This window comes from Oryzias latipes, chromosome 18, assembly GCF_002234675.1.
Source record: "Oryzias latipes chromosome 18, ASM223467v1".
In the NCBI taxonomy this organism is placed as follows: Eukaryota; Metazoa; Chordata; class Actinopteri; order Beloniformes; family Adrianichthyidae; genus Oryzias; species Oryzias latipes.
Window position 1 is genome coordinate 9,440,370 of NC_019876.2, and position 24,146 is coordinate 9,464,515.

The following is a 24,146-nucleotide window of genomic DNA, read 5'->3' on the forward strand; positions in this document are numbered from 1 at the left end:
TCAATGTCACAGCCAGACACGCATTTTAATACATCACATGTACAAAAAAAAAAAAAAAAAAAAACAGGCCAGATTGCTGTGGCTGAAGATATGTGGTGGATTCATCAATCACCTCTGCCTCCCTCTGGTCAAATCAAGTTTGTCCTGCCGTGAGCGGGAAGCAGGGACTGTGCAAGATCTGGGATCGATCCTGCGGCGGATGAAGAGACGGACAAGTGATGAAGACTCAGACGCGCCTTTTCTCAGAACCAGCTGGGAATCCTCTTCCTCTGGTGACAGATTCTACTGTGTGTTGCAGCAAAATGAGGAACAGCTGGAGAATCGCAGAGAGCTAATTTCTCTACCAGAATCTGTTCGCTGCCGAATCGGTGAGCTTTCCGTATAAGAAACTGTTTTTTTTCTCCTCGTCATACTCCAGAGCGGAATCTCGTCTTTATCTCAAAGAATGACGAATGACTTTGAATCAACATGATGTTAAAGACCCAGTCTGATCATCTTTTTCGATACTTTAAAAGCATCCCCAGTGGTCTTTTAACTTGGAGTAGTGCCGAACTATAAGGCAAGATATTATATTAGGCAAGATAAAATAGTCAGTGGGTTTTTTTTCCATTCCAGAATCCTTTTTTTTTTAGGAGTTTTTCCTTACCGAGAAGGAGGGTCTAAGGGGAGGAATGCCCAGTTTAGCCTAGTCTGTTTCGTTTAGTTTCGCCGTGACTTATTGAATTTTATGACTTCATTAATCTTTATGATTTCCTTTATATTATTACACAATTACCGGTATGAAACCCATTGAGACGACTATTGTTGTAATATTGGGCTTTATACATAAAATTTAATTGAATTGAATAGATTAGTTTGCATGTTAGTCAGACTTCATTACTGAGTCACAGTGACTCAAGAACATGTTTGTATCACGCGACACACTAGCTGCGTTAGAAGCATTAGCCGTGTCAGCGTATTTACAATACCTGCAATTCCCGAACCCTGTTTGGAAGACGTAAAAATGCAAACTGATACCTCTAAAACAAACTGTGTCCCAACATTGGTAACACGTAAAAAAAAAAAACACAGTCCGACGATGCTACACGCTAGCCACGTTTGAGTTTTCACAATAACAAGTCATAAGAAAACAGACTGACTGACATTTTGATGGAGCTCTGTGTATCTCGTAAAATCACTGACATCACGAAACGCAACCAGAAGTGATCCATATATAAAGCGCCTTGGATTATAAGGTGCACTATAATTAAACGAAAAAAAAAAAAAAATTAAGTCTTTTAATTGGTGCTTCATGCGATTCATCTTTTTGTACTATTAATCAATCAAGACCTGTATTCATCCTAAAAATCTATTTTTATAGGAATTATTTTCAACTTAATAATTGCGATAAAAAACATCATTTTGAGATGTTTTTCTTTAAATTTGTGACATTGTGTTTAAGCTGTTTAAGGGGAGCAAGGAGCTTTTTGCCCGCCCATTGTTTGTTTTTTACGTCACAAATACAATCTCATTCAAAGTGAATTTTTTCAACTGCTCCTGATTCATAACGATTTGAATAAATAAATGTAATTTTGAGCTTAATCCCCTTTATATATGTCCTCCATCATGTCATAATCATGTTAAAAAAAGACCAAAAACACAATTTTCATCAGAGTGGATCTTTAAAGCAAATAAAATTTTGTGGGGGAAAAAAACCCAACAACTTCCAATTTCCTCAAGAATGAGTCTGGAATTGGAATTAAAATTGGAATTAAAATCACCATCATACAAGCCTTGGGCAACAAAGTGACTCCATTTTCTGTTCTTAAAAGTAAAAACCACTTTAGTTCATTGAGTTCCTACCATGGAGACGTTGAAGTAGTCCCATGTGGCGCCCGAGTTACCAGTTCCTTTCCAAATTCCACTATTTGTCAAGGTCAACTTTTTCCTGTGAAGGAAATCAGGGTAATAACCATGTTTGAGCAGCAGGATTCGGGGAAAATGAGGAAGCTGAAGTGCAGCTCGCTGGTGTAATTGGTCTCCTGGCATCTTCACACACTGCTTGATTAACATGCCTTTGAAGCATTTCAGACCCATTTGCCTCCAGAACAAAGACGCAGCAGATAAAGGCGATCAGAAAAATATTTGGAAATTCTACCAGTTATTAGCAGACATGATATTTGAATGTCTCCCACATCAGGTCTTTGATGTGAACTGATAGATTCACAGAGGCCCCCTTAAAGGTGCCGTTATCTCCAAGAAGGCAGACGGGAGGAAAAAGAAAATGGAAATGTTGGAGGTGGACAAAAAGAACATTGATGCCAAGCTTCTGTCATGTGAGGACAGAGAACCCTCTGTCTCTCCTGGCTTAAACCAGTTATTCCTTAATAAAAAAGAAAGAAAGCATGCATTAATCAATTTCCGGAGTTGGCAATAACAGAGGCTAATCATTTATTGTCTTTTATCAACAAAAATGTGTCAAAATAACCAGAGGCAACGACCAGATAAAAAAGTAATAATCAGCAAATCAAATTCTACTGCATGTGTTTAAATACTGTAGTTTTAGACAAGAGGTCTGCAATCCAAGGCTTCGGAGCCACAGTCACAACTCTCCTTGAGGGTGGAGACAGGGAAAAAATGGGCAAACCTGTACGGGGAAAGTTTGGTGAGGCCGTAAAGCGAAAATTCATTCATTCATTCATCTTCTAAACCCGTTCTGTCCTTTTCGGGGTCACGGGGCTGCTGGAGCCTATCCCGGCCAGTCGTGGGCAGGTCGCCAGCTTGCCGCAGGGCCACAAATCACACACCCATGCACTCTCACATTCACACCTAGGGAAAATTTAGAGTGACCAAGGAACCTATGAAGCATGTTTTTGGACAGTGGCAGGAAGCCGGAGACCGAAAATGTTCATGCTAATTTCTTTACAGCCATGCTACGGAAAACAGGTCTCAGCGAACACTTATACAACACATAAAAGGTGTGGGTGAAGTCGGTGGGATTAGGCCAGCACAATAAATCACACATTTATCATCATCGTAATATCAAATTGTCCAATACAGGTATTGCAAAAGACTGTGTAAATTATGATAAATGGTGCCCTAAAATGTTTACACACATGCTAAAACACTTTTGGACTTCTTTTGAATATTATTATTATTATTATTATTATTATTATTATTATTATTATTATTATTATTATTATTATTATTAATAATAATAATAATAATAATAATAATAATAATAACTATAATAATAATATCATTATTTTTATTATTATTTATTGACTTATTATTTATTTATTGTTAGTATTGACTTACTATTGATTTATTATTATTATTATTATTTTTATTATTATTGACTTATTGTTGGGTTTTTCTAAATAATTTAAATTACATGTCAAAGAGGTCTAAAACTTCTAAATGTTTAGAAATTAATTTTAAAAATTCTTTCTAATATTTTTTTTATTTTTAAGAAGTCCTGCAACAATGGATTTTCATTCAAGTTTGAGCTTTTAAGGCATACTGTTTCTCTTCTTTAACAACAACAAATGATGTATATATATATATATTATATACATAAAATATAATATATTTATATATATGTATAAATATATTTAAATCTAAAAATATATACAGTTTCTAAAAGCTACTTAGACACCACTAAAATCAATTGAAATCAATGTCATGTGGGCGTCGTCGACCTCACCAAGATGGCGACGCGCTCCGCCACCGTCGGCCAGGCTTCTAAAGCGGGCGCGTCTCCTCTAGTGATATAACTCATTGGCAGCCGCCACTGGAGCAGAGGATCCTGGGAGCTTTTAAAGCTTCCCTCCAAGCCAGGCGATTGGTGGCAGCCTCAATCAGCACTGCAGAGGGGGCGGAGTCAGCAGCTGTGAAGGAGCTGGACTTCTGCAGGAGGTAGAACACAAACACATAAACACACCCAAAACAAGCAGACACTACCAGGGGTCCTAACACTTTTATTTAAATAAAATTGTTGCAGTGAAATAGAAAAAAATCTATTTAGTTGTTTTTTATTTGTTCATGTCTTGCAAGTTTTAGTGTCTCTGAGATGTAGGTTGAACTGTTGGCACGGAGTAAGCCCAGTGGCGGATTTAGCAGTAAAAGTCAACGCTTCCATCAGTTGATGACTGTATGAGCACGGACACAGATTGCTCTTATCTATAATTTTGCTCTGACTCAACCAAAACTAGCATTTTGTCTGAAACCTAATGTCAGCTTATGAAGACACGTCAATAAACAGCTGACAGTAACTTTAACTATTTTCAAAGAACTCAAACAAAGGATGGCTGAAGAGCAGAAAAGCAGTTTTTTAGGCTTTAAAGGGAGGATACACTTACCTACATATGTACCTGACTGAACTGCACTGCAGCCACGATGGGTATTGTGCTGCTAAGCAGTCGAGTAGCATTTTTTTTTTACCTCCCACTGAGAAAATGCCTGCCCTCCATTGATTTTCCCCCATTTAGCGGTTCAGCAACATTACATGAACATCGTCATTTTGTTTCTAAGCCCTCAAAGAGGCAAAAAAGGGGCATCGGAAGGTTCAGTCTGATTTATTTCCAAACTCAAGCTACCTTTTTCTGGTTTTTTTTCTTTTTGCCATTAGTTCAGGAGTTTGTCCTTTTGCACCTCAGGTGGTAGGTCGCCTAAAAGTGGGTGGTGATCAAAACCATAAAATGAACTACACATTAAAATTCCTCCCAGATATCTGTCAAAGTGAAAGCAGATGTTTGATAAATGTGCACGACTAATTTTAATTTCCCTGATAAAATCGCTCATTAAAATAAAAGCCAGTGCCACAATATGGAAAAATGATAATAACGCTTTGTGTACAAACAGTTCAAAGCTGCTTCTTCTCTCATTAGGAATTTTATTTAACAGATCTTTTTTATTTAATTTGAAGGGATTGGACACAATTTTATAAGACTGCTGGATAATAATGAATCAAAATAAAAACCCAATAAGGCTAAACTAAGCGATGAAAGTGTTGTGCACACACCTGTTCTTGTTTACAACTTCCATTTTAGAATTAAAAATATTTTTTTTTAGATATTAATATATACAAATTATTTCTGAAAGTCATTATAGTAACACAATTAACAAGTTGGCTTAGAAATTATGAAAAACTACCAATTCTTTGGCTGTTTTATGAATTTGCGTTTCAGCCAAACTGTGTAAAAAAAAATGGCTGCAAACCTGGCATCCCGTTGCGTTTGAGTGGATGTCTGTACACATATATGTTGTCCCTGCAGACCAGACTTCACTTAAAGTTTCCTCACACAGAAAGCCGGAGTTTCGTTGCTCGTTTCCATCTCTAGGTCAATATTTGATGAGGTCAACATTTTCTTTTTTGTATTTCCGTCAATAATGCAGCAAAAAATCAAACAAACATTTTACAGCCTTACCGTCTACCTAATGCTGTTTCCATCTTAAAAACACTGACAGCTCTTTGTGAGCTTTTACACCACACATCAAAGCATCGCTTTTATTTTTTTTATCTGAGTGCATAAAAGATCAAGGCCTATAATGAGTCAACCTCAGAGGTAATGGTTCAAAAGATGACAGTATAGGCCGCTTTAGGTAGGGAAAAAAGAATGCATGCTCCTCTTAAATGTACTATAACTCCCACATTCTACTGCTGTGAGAACGATAGAGGTTATTATTAATTGGATAAATAGTCCTAAATCTTTGCTCTCATTGTTTTTATTGAAGACCTTCTTCAACATCCTTTGATCTATTGTCAAATTGTTCTTTTTTTCTTTTCCCTTTCCCCTTTTAATTATAATTATGCAGGGTTTTTTTTAGCCAAAATCCAAAAAATCGGTGTAATTTTCCAGGACATAGTTTCTTGGACATATGACATAGAGCAGCACTAGTTCATTAGAAATCCCCCAATAGCTTACAGCCCCTCACACCCCTGAATTAACAGTACTAGTGCAACAAAAATGGTATTGGAGCTATCCAGCCGTACACTCTAAAAAGACTATTTGGGCTGTAGTTGGAAAGATGAACTTTTTACATTCTTCTAACTTAGTTATTTAGTTTGGTGAAAATAAATCATTTATTTGAGTTCATTTCAACTCAAGAATAACACGTAGTTGTCTGACATAGATATTTTACTTTCAATCAACTAAATTCAATTAAGTTGGTGTAACTTTGGTGTGAAGCTGTCAATGTTTCATGACGTCATAACGTAAGGCACTGCAAGGAATTATGGGATACCATTTTCTTTGCCTATCTGGGCAGATTGGGGTTTAAGTGTCAGTTTTTGTCCGTGTGTTTTGTTGTCTAGCTGTTTTAACTAGTAATTTAAACTGTTATGTTTATTTCTTTCTGCACCATGAGTTAGAGTTTGGTAGAGGATGATGACCAACCCCCTTGTGCGGAAAATCATCGTATGTCCCAATATCAAAGACAGAGTTCACGACATGCGAGTTCCTGCCCTGTAATGCGAGACATGGCTGGGTCACTCATCTCTCTGACATGGAAACCACAAAGCCCATTGGTTAAAACTTTAGAAAAATGTGTCAATTTACATTGTATAAACACAATTTAAAATTTTTTTTTTTAAGTTAGATCAACTTATCAAATCGAGTTGGCTAGCAATAGAAAATTAAGTTGAATAAACTTAATTAAATTACGTGTTACCAATTAAAGTGATTCATTTAAGTTGGATCAACGTATTACACTGAGTTGGATAGACATAAAAATTTAAGTTGAATATACTTAATTCAATTAGGTGTTACCAATTGAAGTGATTCAATTAAGTTGGATCAACTTTTTTCTTTTTAGAGTGTACAGTTTTGAGCCAGAATCCTCATCAGACGAGGAAAACAAAGACGTACATGGAGGAAGCTTGTTGCCCGCCCAGCGTATTTTCTAGGAAACAAGTACGATTTTTTTCAAGCAGCATTTTTTTAGTCTGCTGCTGATTCGCAATGAAATGAATAAATACTCAGAAATGCAACTTTGAGATTACATTTCTTTATATATGTCCTTCAAAATAAGAAAAAAGCCCCAAACACTAAAAATCCATTTGGTCTCAGATTGGGTCTTTAGGTATTGTTACTTCATAGCATCCGATATGGTTCATGGAGTGTCTTAAGCTACCTTCAACAGCAAGTCTAAATGCATGTTTTGGGCTTCGACTTTCAAAACTCGGGACGCTCATGCGTCCCCACGACCCTTTTCACGCTCCACGTACAAAACACGCTGCCTTGAACGCACATGGAAAGTTAAATCAGGTTGAACTTTGACCAATCAGGCCCTCAGATTTGGTCGTCACGAATAAATGGCGTCCTTTTAATCCACGGAGGTGCCAACCGTTTGAAAAATTGATCGGGAGAAATGAAAAATTGTGGTTTGTGCCCCAGCTGGAAATCCATAACACCAAGTCTTTCACATTTCAGAATAGAGCTTTGAAGGAAAAAGCCTGGAACAAAAGTGGCGAGAATTGCACCACAATTCATTTCTCACCAACAAGACTCCTCTAACTGTAGGTGGTGGGCATGCGCTAGTAATGGATGGTGACGGTACAGTGTGAACACCCTATGCGGAACGTGCATTTTTTTATGCTTGATGCAGACGATACCTTCCCATGTGTTTGGTGTGTTTTAGAGAGCAAAAACCTTTTATTGTTTTTAAACTATGCTTTCATTTTTAAGCTTGTTTGGGTAGATTGTCGCTCCCCAAAGTACAGCAGAGACTCCCGAATGCAGAAATGCCTTAGAGATGAATGCCTGAGAGCTTCCCAGCAGGAAACTCCTGGGCCGGGAAAGTTGAACCCCTCGTCACGTCGGCGCGTTCCTTATGCCTTCATCTAAGCTCTTTAACTTTTTTTCTGTCAAGCTGTTTCACAACCGCCAGACAAGCTTGCACAAGGTTTACAAATAATGAGGAACCTTGGGAAAGTTTGATCAGACACAAAACATAATGAACGCAGGTAAGAGTTTTTACTTTTTGATTTAAAAAAAATAGATGTATGTGAAAAATGTACCCGTTACGGTCAGTAAGATTTGGTAAGAAAAGGCTTTTTGAGTTTTATCTAAAATTATGGTTCAAAAAATTGTTGCAGAAAACCCAAAATAACACAGGCCTTGATGGGTAAACCCACCTTTAATGATTACAGGGCAATTGCAGACGACCAACCACACAGTCTCATATTAACCTATTACACATGTCTGGTCTGTAGGAAGAACACAGAGTAGCCTGCTGGGAAAAAAGAGCCCACACATGGAAGAAAAGTACATACAAAGTCCACACAGAAGCTCCTTAATGCTGCTACACAACTGTGCAACTCAAAATGAATGCCAATATTCAGAAAAGAAGTGAATGACAACATACCAGTAGTTTATTGCAAGAAGTGCTGTGAATTCTAGACATTATGTACAAAAATAAAGAGCAAAAAGTCAGAAACTGTTTTCTTAAAAACCATGTGTGTAGCCACCACCAGCTAAGGCCCAAAATGCTGAATTTGGTGGAGAAACGCCGCCGCATTGGAAACCACTTTGCCGCCAATTTCAAAGCTTGTAGTGATCAATAATGAACCTCCAGGATCTGAACAGCGCGAGCATCAAATGCCCGAGGAAACACAATTAAAGGGTTATGGAAAAATGATGAGGGGGGGCTCTAATCAGATCAGCACCATGCAGTGATTTCTATCTACTGGATTATCAAAAGTGCAAACAATAAAACCAAAACGGTTCGACGTCAGTCATGCAGGAAGCAGCAGGAAACCTCACAGTCAGGGAGATTTTCATTTTCACTTAACCTTGTGTGTCGCCAGGAAGGATGCAGATGGTGGATTTGGGAGTTTTTAAGGTCCAAAACACTGTAGGATGAATTAAAAAAAAAAAAATATATACATATATAAGAGGAACAAAGACGTAAAGGAATAGAGATTCTAGTGTTTTTTCGATTCATAAATGTCTTAAGGAGAGGTCAGCTTGTTGTCTGCTTCTGACTTGACCTCATTATTGTTTATGCAAAAATAAACCTCAATTACCAGCAGTGTTTCCAACTCAGCTGGAGTTTAATTCAACTTTAATAACGCTCACACTCTGTGACTAATTCTGTGAAGGCGGAAGCTAGCTCTGTGTACAGTCTGGGCGCCCACACTTGATCCTTAAGGAGGTTTGGGGGCTCGGTTGAGTTGGGCCATCTGGAGGCCCGAGGGTTAAAGACAGTGACGTGCGGTCAGGTGAGGCAAGTGAGGCACAGCCTCACCTATTATGATCGTGATAAAATAGAAAAAGGTAAATTAAGTAAATATGATTTTCCACTGATCTGTGTTAAATATACATTTTCAGTCAACTCACAGTTTTCTGAGGAAAACAATCACAAACGGAATGAAAACTGAAGCCCTGTGCCTCATGTCTGACGGCAGGATTCAATGTTAACAGAGACGTGTGCGGAAAACACTGTTGTAGGCCCGCAGAAAAGGCTTTAGGTGAGGCAAGCTTAACCAGCAGGGGGCAGACGTGAGCTGACAGCTGCTTTGTAGCTACACTGCTGCCATAAAAACAGACAGAGGACGTCTGAGAGAGGGAGAAACTTGTATAAACTAAAGGAAAATAAGGAAGACTTTTCCAACAGATCATAGAGCTTTTTGTGGACATGGATCAACACACGGACTCAAAAAGTAAGGCCAAACATGTTTTTTAAAAATAACATGGGAGTATGTGGAAAAAACTTTAATTTGTTTACAGTCCATATGAATAATTTATACACAAGAAGAGAGTTCTATCCATGTCTATAAAATAAATATTCTCTGAAGGACAAATATGTTGTTGTGTGGATTTTATAAGCTGTTAGCTGCTGTCGGATGAATGGTGAAATATTCAGTTTTTGTAACTGTAAATCTGACTCCAGAGGAGTCAGTGCCTCACCAGCATTAACCTCACCGCACCTCACCGCAGTCTGATCCAACGTCAAGGATTCTCTGAGCGTTGGGCTCTAACACCAGAGAGTCGAAGCAGATCTAGATATGCTTGTGTATCAGTCACCTCAAGTGATTTCAAGGTCAAGCCGGTCAGATTCAGCTTCAGCCTTGGTCACGCACCCGTGCGGTCGCTCACTGTGTGTTTTTGGGTTAGTTCCTATAAGGCTCGTATGGCTGCTACAAGGGGCGCCATGAAAATGCGACGTACTTCTGTGCTTTAAGTTCCTCGTGAAGAATTAATAAAGCTAATGGAAGTTTCACACACTAATGTTGTATGGACGATGCTGTGGTGCGAGTACTGGCCCCTTACTCACCGTGTAGGAAGCACACATAAACTACCATATTTTCTGCACTTAAGCCATAGTTTTTTTTTCTTTCAAAAAAACAAAATGCTAACACTGCTAGCACTTTTAATGTGGCTAATGAGTAGAAATGTCCGTGTTACTAACGAAGATGGGAGTCGTGCTCCTGTCCTTGGCCGTAGACCTCACCTCTGGCTCCTCTCGCACCTCCAGTCGTCCCCCCACTTATCTGGATGAAGCCTATCTGCTGGACCATTTAAACATGTAGTTGTAGAGTTAGATAATCTGATTCTCGTCTAAGAGTTCTGGTACATCGCCTGTCCGTCCTGGGGGAGGACACCCCAGAGTTCTCTTCTTTTTTACCCCCAGAATCCAGTTTATTTTAGGAGTTTTTCCTTACTGAGGAGGGGGGGGTCTAAGGGCAGGGGATGCCCAGTTTAGTTTAGTTTAACCATTACCTATTGAATTGTATGACTTCATGTGCTTTATGATTTCATATGTATTATACAATTAGTAATATTGGGCTATTGAATTGAATTAACATTTGTTTCAGAGGTATTAGCATTTTTCACAATACCGTGTTTGCAACACGTAAAAAAACAGACTAACACTTCTAATGTGTACCATGCGACAAACAAGTCCTAGTTACTAAAAGTCTGACTGACATAGGAACTTATCTGTGACTCTTTTGTCTTGCAATAATTCAGTGTGCCTTTTGTATGACAAGTTTAAAACTAAACCATTCCTTGACGGGGCGCCTCATAATCCAGCACACCCTATAGTGCGCAAAATAAAGTAAGCTCTTATTGTCAAATTTCCTAATTTCTAAAAATCAGGCTGCACACAAGAACTGTGCACTTATATTGGAGAAAACACTAAGGGGCCCCTTGTGCAGTGCTCTGGATTTAAGGGGCGTTGGAAAAAATGAAAGATTCATACGACACACCTGCATCTTTTCCCCCTTGTGTGTTTTTTAAGTCTTTGATATGACCTGTCGCCCACACCATCCGTGTAGAAAGAAAATGTGCATGAATATTTTCAATTCAATTCAATTCAATTTTATTTGTATAGCCCAAAATCACAACAAAAGTCGTCTCGATGGGCTTCGAAGTAAAACATGAACTCAAAAGGATCATGAATACAAAGAGTTCAATAGGAAAATACTAAAATGAACTAACAAACTGACTATGCTATACTGGCATCTATGCCCTTAGACCAGGGGTCGGGAACCTATGGCTCGCGAGCCATATATGGCTCTTTTGATGGTCACATGTGGCTCGCAGACAAATCCTTAATTATACTTTTTTTTTTTTCATTAGACCAGTCCTTCTCGGGCGCGATGCAATGCCAGAGGCGCGCAGTAGTAGCGGTGCTTGGAGAAAAAACTATCAGTTTACTGTTATCTATTATTTCACAGAGTTTGTACCACCCGGAAACCTTTGAATTGCCTCCCTGAGGAAGAGCGCGCAGTTTTGGGGACGGGATGTGTGAGGAAGAAAGCAGAGGGGGTGGGGGGTGGGGGGGGACCGGCAGCAGGTGAATCGCGCAGAGATGGTAAAAACGTAAACCTGCTGCCCGTCACTCCTGCAGCGTGGGTGTGTGTGTTTGGTTCCATGTCTGTCTCACATCTAAAGAACATTCAGACCTACGATCACGTTTAAAGTCTCAACGCCTGCATGAAGCAGAAACTCACCACGGATCAACCAGACTAGACCATCAGCAAAACTACCACGAGAAATACTCATCATTTATTAGCAACAGTATAACAATGTTATTAAAAAGAATCCACAGACTTATTGGACTTTAAAAATGTTGAAATTACATCAAATGCACACATTCATTTGTATATTTAGTTTTAAACATATTGTCGCGGACTGAGTTTAACTTGGCTGTTGGGCCGCGTTAAAAGTTCTGGAGTTCATGGAACGCATCGTTCAAGCAGAGATCTGATTGGCCCTCAGTTCTGTCGCTCAGCCTGTTGTTAGGGAGTTTGGACCAATGGGGTTCAGCTATGGGCCGAATAAGGAAATGGGAGGGCTGGAGCAGGACGGGGGAATATAAAGTTGGGAGAAGCGCTCTCGTCTCGGCGGGAGAGATTCAGGAGTTGCTGAATTGATTGTACGGTGTTTGTTGTGGTCTACAGTAACCAGAATAAAGAACCCTAAAAGAGGTTAAGTCTCCGTGCCTTAGTGTGGGAAAGGGACACTACATTATTGTATGGCTCTTTCGAAATTACATTTAAAAATATGTGGCGTTTATGGCTCTCCTGGCCAAAAAGGTTCCCGACCCCTGCCTTAGACCCTCCTTCGCGGTAAGAAAAAACTCCTAAAAAACGGATTCCGGAAAAAACGAAGAAACCTCAGGGGTGTCCACGTGAAGGAGGGATCCTCCCCCAGGACGGACAGGGGATGTACCAGAACACTTAGAGAAGAATTAACTGATCACTGTACAGCCACGACAAATGGTCTACGACACACCTTTGACCTGCATGCCCCATGCAATTTTGCCCAATTTTTGCCTGCAGACGTATCCACCCATAGGGGCAGTTGTGACTTAGGCTTTTCTGACGTGTTTGTGGCATCATGTGTTGAGAAATCTGGCATATGTGAGAATTGTACACAAAAGGGAAGCAGATGATTCATCAGGTGAGAGACAAATTGGATGCGTATTAATATGGAAGGACGGCAGGAATTGACGTTCGGACTTCCCTTCAGTTTGGTCTTTCAGCTGCTTTTGTGCGACACTCTCAGGAATGCAGTCATTGTTTGAGCCGACGTCTCTGCAATAATAATTACGCCGCTCGTCTTCTGCCGACGCTGCCAATTAGCAGAATCATCTGTGTTGTGCAGGTCAAACACGGGGAATGAAAGGGGCCTCATTAAAAATCCAGATCGCTGGAGAGACGACGAGAGCAGTTTTCATAGCTTATTGAACATGCATGACAGGGCCTGCATAGATATGGCAACGTGCTAGAGTGGCGGAAAAAAAAAGGGGAAAAAATGCTAATCAGTCCATTAAATCTAAGGCTTGTCAAAATATTTTTACATAGAGAATGACAAATAGAAACAGATTCATGTCACAGCTATAAAACTACTACCTTTTGGGGCCAAACAATAAGACCTAAGAGACGTTCAAAAGCAACAGAAAACAGAAAAACATTGAGACTGATAACTGCTGCTAACAGTTATTTATATTTATTTTTTTGCTTTTTGCTTCAATAAAATGTGAGTTATTTCTTCAATTTTTTCCCTCCAGATTGTACCACAATCTACTTGCTCCGAGAAGGACATCCAGCCTAGAAAGTTCTGCTGAACCTCTACAAACCAGCTCTGTTGGAGCAATCTCTGGAAGAACTACGGAGTGGCTGGAAGTGTACACATGTATGCACGTGTTTAGACATATATTTCTGTATCTTCTTTTAATGTTTTCATTTTTTTTAAGTTGTAGTAGTAGTAGATTTACAGTCATTGGTCAATTTATTAGGTACACCTTGCTAGTACCGGTTTAGACCCACTTTAGCCTTCTGAACTGCCTATTTCAACAAAGTACTGGAATTATTCCTCAGAGAGTTTAGACAGGACAGCATCACACAGTTGCTGCAGATTTGTCGGCTGCACATCCATGATGCCAATCTCCCATTCCACCACATCCCAAAGGTGATCTATTGGGTTGAGATAATAACAATGGATTGGATTTATCTGGGGGCTGCAGTGGTTAGCGCTCTTGCCTCACAGCAAGAAGGCCCCCGGTTCAATTCAAGTCCCGGCTGGGGAACCTGAACCAGAACATCAATGGGGGACTTTTCTGTGTGAAGTTTGCATGTTCTCTGGCACGGGCATGCATGGGTTCTCTCCGGGGTCTCCGGCTTCCTCCCACCATCCAAAAACATGCTCCGTAAGTCAACTGGAAACTCTAAATTGTCTAAAGGTGTGAGTGTGAGAATATATGGGTGTGTGATTGTGACCCTGCGACAGACTGGTGATCTGTCCAGGGTGCCCCCTGCCTTTGCCCGTAAGTGGCCGATACAGGCTCCGGCAGCCCCGTGACCCCGTAAGGGATAAAACAGAAGAAGATGAATGAATAGATTTATCTGCGCTTTTCCAGACGCTCAAAGCGCCTACAATTTGTCGATTCACTCCATTCATACTTGGTGATTGCAAGCTACTGATGTGGCCACAGCTGACAGGCTGACAGAGGCTTGGCTGCCAGTTTACGCCTACGGCCCCTCTGACCATCACTGGGACATTCATGCACATTCACACACCAATGGAGCCACACTGGAGTTGCCAACGACAGTTGACCGGTGGGAGCTGGGATCAAACCACCGACCCTTCGATCATTGGACGACCTGCTCAACCGCCTGAGCCACTGCTGCGAGAGATCTGGTGACTGTGGAGGCCGTTTGAGGACAGTGAACTTATTGTCATGTTCTAGAAACCAGTCTGAGAGGATTCTAGCTTTATGACATCATGGCGCCTTATCCTGCTGGAAGTAGCCATGGTACACTGTGGTCATAAAAGGATGGACATGGTCAGCATCAGCAGGTAGGCTGTGGTGTTGGAACCATGCTCAATTGGTACTAAAGAGTGCAAAGAAATTATCCCCCATACCATTACACCGCCACCAGCAGCCTGAACCACTGATACAAGGCGGGATGGATCCCTGCTTTCGTGTTAATGATGCCAAATCCTGACCCTACTATCCAATTATTAAATGGGAGCAAATTACCACAACAATTACCACATTATTTTATCACATCATTTTCAAAGTTTAGGTTTCATTTTGTGACTTCTACTCCTATTAGAAAGCTACATAGGAAACAAATGGAAATGTTAAATTAGTACTGTCACAGATTCTACAATAATCAGGTATGAATGGTTCGCAATAAAATAATAAAGCAAAGAAAATTATTATACAGTGATGTTAAAATTAGCTTCAAAAGTTAGTGGACAGGAAGTTTGAAGGAGAATTTTAGTCTGAAGTTCTTTAGAGAGTCTGTAGCGAAACCACATTTGCTCTGCAGCTCCGGATCAGAAAAGTGTCTGATTTGAATCTTTGCTGTTTGAATCACAGTAAAAATTGACCTTTTAAGTTGACAAAGATAGATTTGTCTGCTTTCGATACAATCCAATCTTTCCCCCATGTTTATAGGCATAAACAGATTGACTCTTTCAAAAAAGTAAGAGGAATTACGTTTAAAACCCCTTCTGGTTAGCAGCAGAGCATATTTCCTGATGAAAAACAGATTTTTCTCAGGATTTTTTTTACAGTAAAGGCCACATTAAAATATCTTACAATCATCTATATTCTTCATTCTTTTTCAAAATTGGTCTTTTTTTTCTATTTTACATTTAATTTCTAAAGTTTCCTGTCTGCCTTTTTAAGACTTTTTATTGTCTGTCTTTGGTGCTGCCTCCCATTACTTTTCCCTGCAAATGTAAATCACTGCAAAAAGTAATATTTACTACATTAGACCCCAGAGAACCACATCAATGTCAGACTTAGGTTTTCCTTTTTTCCTTCTCCTCGTCTTTTTTCCGGTGTGATAACAAAGTACCATATGTTTAGCTGTCACTTTTCTTACAAAGAAAGTCCCACAGTATATGTGCAGGCAGCGCGTCTCCAGGGAACGCACCAGCCGGCTCTACCTGGATGAATCGGCGAGTTTTGGCTGCAACACTAAATGAATTGAACCTGTAGGTTCAATTTTGTACATGCAAGATGTCTTTTCTCTCATTAGAATACAAGAGCGATCCACTGTAGCAGTTAGAATTGTTCATGTCTCTATTTGTGACCCCAGCAATCACAGAACCCTGGGGTTTCTGCGGTAGTGGCAGCTTCTTTTTCAGTAAGAAATGCAGTAGTACATGCAAAATATGGCGTCCCATGATAAATTGTAACATGTATTTATGCGCTCATCGCTATGACGTTGGCGTTTTTCGGGGCATAGTACACGTCACTCATATGGGCGCTGACTTTGAATCTTTTGCTGTGAAGTACAGCCAAACCTTCGCTCGCTTCGCCTTTGTCATTTTGACTGAAGCCCCGCCCACCCTCACAGCCTCACCCATTCTCATATGAGCCCGCCCCCAATTGCTAGAAGGCTACAACGATTGGTTAGAATTGTACAGCAAAACTGAATAGAAGAGAAGAGATTGACGTGTCAGGAACGAACAGGGTTCCCGTGAGGTCTTGAAAAGTCTTAAAAGCCTTGATTTTTGAAAATAGGGAAATAAGACCCTGAAAAAGTTTCAAAAGTCTTAAATTTTGATACCTTGGGCTTACAAATTGTGCTGTTTAAAAAAATTTTCGCAGGATTTTTCTGGTCTTAAATTTAATTTGTTAAGCACGATTGTGTAAGTAAATCCAGCAATATGCACCATCATGCTGGATGCCAACCACTGATTTTAAAGAAAACAAAGTAAAAGAAGGGAAAAAAAACAGAAGCACACGCTTCTTCAGCCTTACGACAGCGCAAAGTACAAGGACGTGACAAGCTAGGAATGACCAGGGCTGAAAGTAAGCCGGTACGGTCCGGTACTGGTACCGGTATAAGATCTGGCGGAGGTTTGTATGACTGACAAGAAGCAAAGCAAAACTTAATCTCATCGTTTTTGCGTCTCTGTGGTTTTTAGTGTCTTATCACGGCTACAAAATGTGATCCGTTTGTCCTCTTACGTTTTCCGCTAATTGTCTCGCTTCTCTAAGCAAACACATTGAGCATGCGTGACTTACTTCTTTCTGCTCTCTTAATCTTACTTTGACCAATCTCCAATACTGCATTAGTGCACATGCATCAATAATTCTGTTTTCTTTTATTAGTATCTGATTTGTTCATTTAACCGAGAGACGATGTCAGAGCCAACTGTTTACACAAATTTGTTTGATTGGTCACCTATGGATGGTTTCACTGCACCAGAATGTGAGCTGTGAAGTAAAGAGAAATTGTTCTTAATTTTTCAAATGCAAGGGCTTAAAAAGTCTTAGATTTAACTTGAAGAAACATAGGAACTACAAACGAAGCACCAAAATCATTTTACAAATCTATTACCGTAAAGGTCGGTACCAGTAGCAACTTGGCACAAAGTTTTGTCATCCATCACTCTATCTAGTGGCCTGGATCTTATTGTAATTCAGACACATCCTCCCTCCTTTTTTTCTTTTTTTAACTCCAAATTTGATGTCCCCCATTAGCTGCAGTAAAAATCCTAAAAATATGAACATGCTGAAGTAAACGCGTATTTCACCACTTATCGCCACGATGTCTGTCTTTTTTCGGAGCATTGTACACATCACTCTTATCCATCAAATCGCTGACTTAGAATATTTTGCTGTAAGGTTGAGACAAACGTTGCACTCTCCACCTTCAGCATTTTGACTGAAGCTCCGCCCACCCTTCTTGCCACACCCGCCTACAATTGCTTCAAAGCTAAAGTGATTGGGTAAAACTGAATCGAATACAAATGTTTGACATGTCCAAAAAAAGCACCAAGATCAATTTATGGTACCAGTATAACCGTCGGTACCGATACCAACTTGCCACTCTAACTCTTGTGCTATCCACACTTCAACCTTGTGAGTGGGGTCATCTAGACCCCACAAGACAGTGCTCTGAACCTTATTCTTCAATGATTTGTGATCTTCACTGGTGTCCATGGATTATTTGAAATCCTCTTCACCTTTATCCACCTTTGTCATGGTAGGAATAACACGTCAATGTAAGGGTGGAGTTATTTTGACCCCACAAAATAGCACAAGGGTTATAGTGTCCTGGATTTTAAAGCAGTTTTGGACACATGCTGCCTTTTTTTCTAAACATCAAATATGACATCACTCATTTGCTAAAGTCAAAAACCTAATAAACATAATTTTATGAAGACTAATTATGAATCCACTGTGCTTTGGTGATAAAACTTGATTGATTTAAATAAATAAATATAATAAACATTTTTCAAATGATAAACAATTCAAACACAATGCTTTGTGATCAATGTATGCACACAGGTTTTTCGCAGAGACGTCTGGTAAATTTCCAAGACACTGGATTGTAGAATTGTAGAGTCGGACACCCCCAAAAATGGTGAGCATTCATTAGAGTGCTCTAAGTAGGAAGTATTGAAGGAATTCAGACACGAATATATTCTACCAGTTTTGCACCCTGTTCTTTTGAAGTCTGATCACTGGTTCTTGCGCTGTGAAAACCAAAAATAAATGAATGCTCACACTGGAATTGAACCAGAACTTATTGTTCAAGAATTTTGTTTGTAAGATGAGTACATTTAAGGTTATATATATTTGTAATACACTCCATCAGAAACCGATGGGCCTTGATCTGACAAGTGTTCCTGAAAACTGTCGCGAGTAATTTTACACCTAATTTAGGAGCTTCCAGAAGCGCAATGTGGTGCAGTTTCAATCAGATGGGCAACAAAGCTATTTGCCCCCATGTGTCAGGTTTTTGATCATCACAAAGAGACATCTTAACTGCTTGTCAGTCACCTGTCGTAGCAGCAGGAAACCTAAGACAGGCATGTTATATTTTAAGGATAAGTGGGCAAAAAAAAAGAAAAAAAAGCAATACCAGAGATCTAAACTCTGCTCTCGCACTCACAACAAACCGACCAATTCCGCTTTCGAGTCGCCCAAACGATATTGCAGATGTCGAGGTTTTGCCAAGCCGAGTGTAAATAAGCATTTCCACGCTCTGCATCGGGTGTATAACACGGTGTCAGGTAGCTACAATGAATGTAGAGAGGCAAAAAAAAAAAAAAAACACCAATCAGCCAGGCTTTCGCCTCGCCGAGATGGAGCGGCGCCACCGCACACACAAACAGGCAATCACCCCAGGACAGTGATTGATGTCTCACGCCGCTTTAAAATCTATCACCCCGGCCGAGTGGCTGTCGAGAGCTATGGCCTCACAGATTCTTGAACATACTTTAATATGCATCATCCCAGCAAAAGAAGTTAATTAATTCTTTATTATGGTGGGCTACAGCTCATTGTCCAGACTTCAGCTTTAAAAACAGAACGACTTTGCGAGATGTAAAACAAAAAAAAAAGATGCTTTAGTTTTAGACAACACTTCATTAGCAAAGTATTCCTCCTGTTAGTGTGGTGAAGTGTTTATTCTTATATCTGTGAAGTCACGCTCCATCTTACCAATGAAATGTTATCATGCCTCACTTCACCCCTTCTGCAAGCGGTGAGAAGGGTGCAGGCAGCCGCCATCTTCCTTCCTTTCTTTTTAAACTATCCTGAACCCTGTGAAGCCCACAACATCAAATTATTCACAGACTACTCCAATTTTTAGGAATTAAGATGGTTCTTAAAACCCTTTGATAAAATTCACCAAACAAATGTTTCAATTTTATTTTTATACCATGGTCCGGGTGAATAATCGATTCTGATTGGCTGCTGGGTGTGCATTAAAACCTGATAACCGCACTGTGAAAAAAGAAGTTCCGGTCACCTAGCTTAAATCTTTTGTATCACTGCGCCGGCTTCTTAAAGACAATCTTTTGCTTCATCATTTGGACAAAAACAAGCGGTAAGAAGTGAACTTTCTCTCTAAACTGATACTTTATTCATTCTTGACTGCAGTGGTGGTGCGGTGCGACGCGGATTATTTGTTACGTGATCACATGACAAATAGTCCGCTTTTTGTGAGAAAAGCAATCCAAATCAGAAAAAAACAAGAATTAATCACTAAAAACTGGTTAATATGTATTGCTTTTGTAAGTGACCATGGATGGTATAAGCGGGTTAATGGCCTTCGAAGTGTGCGTTATTACTTTTCGAAGTGTGCGTTATTACTTTTTAACGCACGAACTGTTAACGCCTGAACCGTCCGACGTGGTTCAGGCTTCCACAGCGTGCGTTAAAAAGTAATAATGCACACTTCGTCTGCCATTAACCCTTACATATTTGCTCAAGATGGTGAACACCTTATATAGTGCACTAAGAGTGGGTAGTGAAGGAATTCAGAGATAAACAATGTCGGAGCCAAACAATGTCAGTTGGTAGTGATTGGTCCTAGTTGGTCTGAGTCAGTATTTCTATGGTAACCACTCATGGCAATCAGAAGGGAACTTTTCAAGTGCTACCACTTGAAAGCAGACTCCACCAAATCTGTCAAACATTTTGAACATTGGACAAGGGCAAGCAGGCATCATCTACTTCTATTTAGACATCTGATTGGTAAGTTTATGCCTTGCATTACAGAAAAAAAAGAAAAAAAAAGGATTAGCAATTTATAGGATTTTGGTGGTTCTTCCTAATTGAAACACTATAAGGGGAGGGGTCACTCAGTCCAGTTCTTACATCCAGTCAATGGTTTTTTTACATGCAAGTTATAGTTTGGTCAGAAGATCTGAGGTAAAACGCTGGCAAAAAGCTCTGAATGATTATTGCCAACGCCACATGAGATGCATTAAAGATGTGGGGAAAGCCACCAAAGGGGGTGAGCAGTATCGCTTAGTTTCTCCACCCAGATGGAGTGCTGTGTTTATCATCCACCATCTTGACAAGTTGTTCCTCATCCCCACGCTTATATGTCCTCCCTGAGTGCCTGTCCCCTCCCTTTGTTGGCTGAGGAAGTCACAGAACAGGGGGAGGAGAGGTGTTTTCACGGTGAAGGGTTATTTTTCTTCCTCGGTTCACATCTGATAAAGAAGGTTTGCTGGATTATTTTTTTCTTTTTTCCTTCTTAACTGGAACCTATGAATCTGAATGTGTTCCCTGATAAGAAATTCATGTCTTCGGCATTGTTTCTTGCTAAAAGTGTTTAGTGTCTTAAGTCTTTAATTAATAACAGCCTCATTGATGATACATGAAACCCCTGTCAGACATGCCATACACAAGTGGTCCACAAGCTTTTTCAGGCCACCGACTAATATTTACATGGAACGTACTGTACAAGGCTGTCCAATTTTTTTGCATTTGAACTTTTTGAGCTTCTGGTTTCTGGAAAATCTATTTTTCACATTAAAATGGTCCTTTATGATTATAAAAGTTGTTCATATATATAAACGTCCCTTTCACCCTTCCGGGGGTGGTTTCTCCTCCAAGCTCGGGTCCCCTACCAGAGGCCCGGGAGCTTGAGGGTCCTGCAGTATCTTAGCTGTTCCTAGCACTGCACTTTTCTGGACTGAGAGTTCTGAGGTCTTTCCAGGTATCTGTTGTAGCCACTCCTCCAGCTTGGGGGTTACTGCCCCGAGTGCTCCAATTACCACAGGCACCACAGTCACCTTCACTTTCCAGGCTTTCTCCAGTTCTTCTCTGAGTCCCTGGTATTTCTCCAGTTTCTCATGTTCCTTCTTCCTGATGTTCCCATCGCTTGGCACTGCCACATCCACCACAACGGCTTTCCTCTGTTCTTTATCCACCACTACAATGTCTGGTTGATTCGCCATTACCACCCTATCAGTCTGGATCTGGAAGTCCCACAGGATCTTTGCCCTCTCATTCTCTACCACCTTCGGAGGTGTTTCCCATTTTGACCTTGGGGTTTCCAGTCCATATTCTGCACACATGTTCCTGTATATTATTCCAGCCACTTGATTGTGGCGCTCCATGTATGCTTTCCCTGCCAGCGTCTTACACCCTGCAGTTATGTGCTGAATTCAGCACATAGTCATCTCAAAATCGCTTTGACATCAGTAAATTCAACCAGAATGAATATATGAGGGACTCCGGATTATTTTGAAAGAACTGATCAGGAGCGCCTCATGGCGTTGAAAATAAGGTACTTGTTACTTTTTAATGCCTGTGATGGAAGCATCAAACAATGCACTGGTGCAGATATACATGTGTGTAATACAAATAACACGGAGAATGTTGCTTCCAATCCTCTTTTTCTAAAAGTATGATCGGTGACAGTTCAGAACCAGACACTAATTTAACATTTCAAAGGTTTTTCCATCAAACCTTATACTAGTAATCACCTGTAAAGAATAAATATATATATTTAGCCATTTGAATTCTGCTGTGACCACTGGCTGTGCCCTTTGGAAAACGGCCATTCCTAAAGCTGACATCCGCTGTGTGATCTTTATAGATCAAACAGGCGTGGCAGTGAATTACCAAGGCCATAAGGACTCGATCAGCCAACACAAGAAGTGCCGTTTTTAATGTCTGTTGGTGAACTGTGAGCAACACTCGAAGGTGTTGCACTTAATCTCCCAGGACGTGACACAATGAAAAACATCACAAGATAAGAAGCTGGCTAAAATGAGTCCAAAGACAAACAGCCTGAAAGGCTTGGAGACGCTCCTCTTTTTTGTCCGAGCTGCTGCAGTTCTTCTTTTTCATCCTACTCATTATTACTTTTAGAGTGTCTAACTTCAAAAGTACGGTATTTGTGGGCGTGCTTTTACTTTCTACAAACAAAGCCCTAGTCATGAAGAGTCACTAACTAAAAAAAAAACAAAAAAAAAAAACAAGTGGGACTTGGCAAAGGAGTAAAGCTCTGGCCTGGATATTGAAGAAAACTTCCTTCTAGTCTACTTTTTACTAGTTTCACTGCATTTCAGTCAGAGTGACTGTTTAATGTGAAAGTTAACTTTGGTCCTTGTAATGCTAAATTCATTATAAAACATTGCCTTTTTTCTCAATTAAAGTATGCACTAAAGTAAAAAAGGATTTTTAAAGTGCTTCAAAAAAATAAAAATTCAACTATGTGGCACCAAAAACATCAAATTAAAGACACCAAAATTAAACTAATTACAACTTATGTTCTATTATTCATCAACTTTTGTTCTGTCATTCATCGTTTTGTTTAATTCTTTAGTTTATAGTAAAAAAAATATATACAAACATGGTAATTAAATGAAAAAAAACACATTCATTTTAATAACGATCCACACAAAGTTACAAACACGTGTCCAACACAAACACAACTTTTTCAGCAGATTCCTGGCCAGGTGGAAAGAGTCCACATAGAAATTTGTTTGTGCTGAATTCTGCTCCATTCTACATTTGGTTTATAGTTTGTCTGTCCCATAGAGCTGAACCAACGCAATCTCAACTGTTTTGTTGCGATTTATAAAAAAATAAACTGCATCCACTGCTACACAGTATAAGCATCCTTTGGGAACAAGAATTGACTGCTGCCCCTTATGGCCTGTACGGCTTATCACAGCCCAGGATTCTCTGAAGGTGGAGGTTAAGAATATCCTATTACGCAAACGTGCTTTAATTACACAAGGTGATTGCATTTTTTTTCATTTATTTGTATGTAAGCTATTGCTGTAAATGTAAAAAAGTAGCAATCTTGGATTAGCTTTAAGACTATATTTATTTGTGAATATATAACATTTCAAAATTTCTACCCATGCCCAAAAAAACCCAAAAATTCCTTTTTTTTTATGTGATCGAAAAGCCGTGTCACACAGCCACTTTGCCATTTTGTGCATATTGCACGGATGAAAAGTGGTCATACGTGAATATTTGTGGAAAAAGGGAGAAAAGTTGGGGTCTTTACTTTCACAGATCACACATGAACCACATGGTAGAAGTACGAGTAAACCACGCCAAGGACATGCAAATCTTTGTAGAACATGAAACGTGTGTGATTATTGCGCTGTTTACATGCAATTTATTATTGATTCATGCATCAATTACGTAATAATAAAGTAATATGTGCGACCTGTACATGATATAAAAGTTATAGATCAGTGGTACATGCGTGAAAAGTCCGTTAGACACACGTGGAACAGTCATGAAAAGCCACAAATTTGCAAATACATCTCGCAAAAATCACACACAATTACGCAAGATTTACACAATTTATTAAAACTACATAAAATACGTGTGAACTGTGTAATTCTCAACCGACCTAAATCTTAAACAGCTCGAACCTAATTCACAAAAAGACCTGTCCTCGATGGACATCTGCGCAC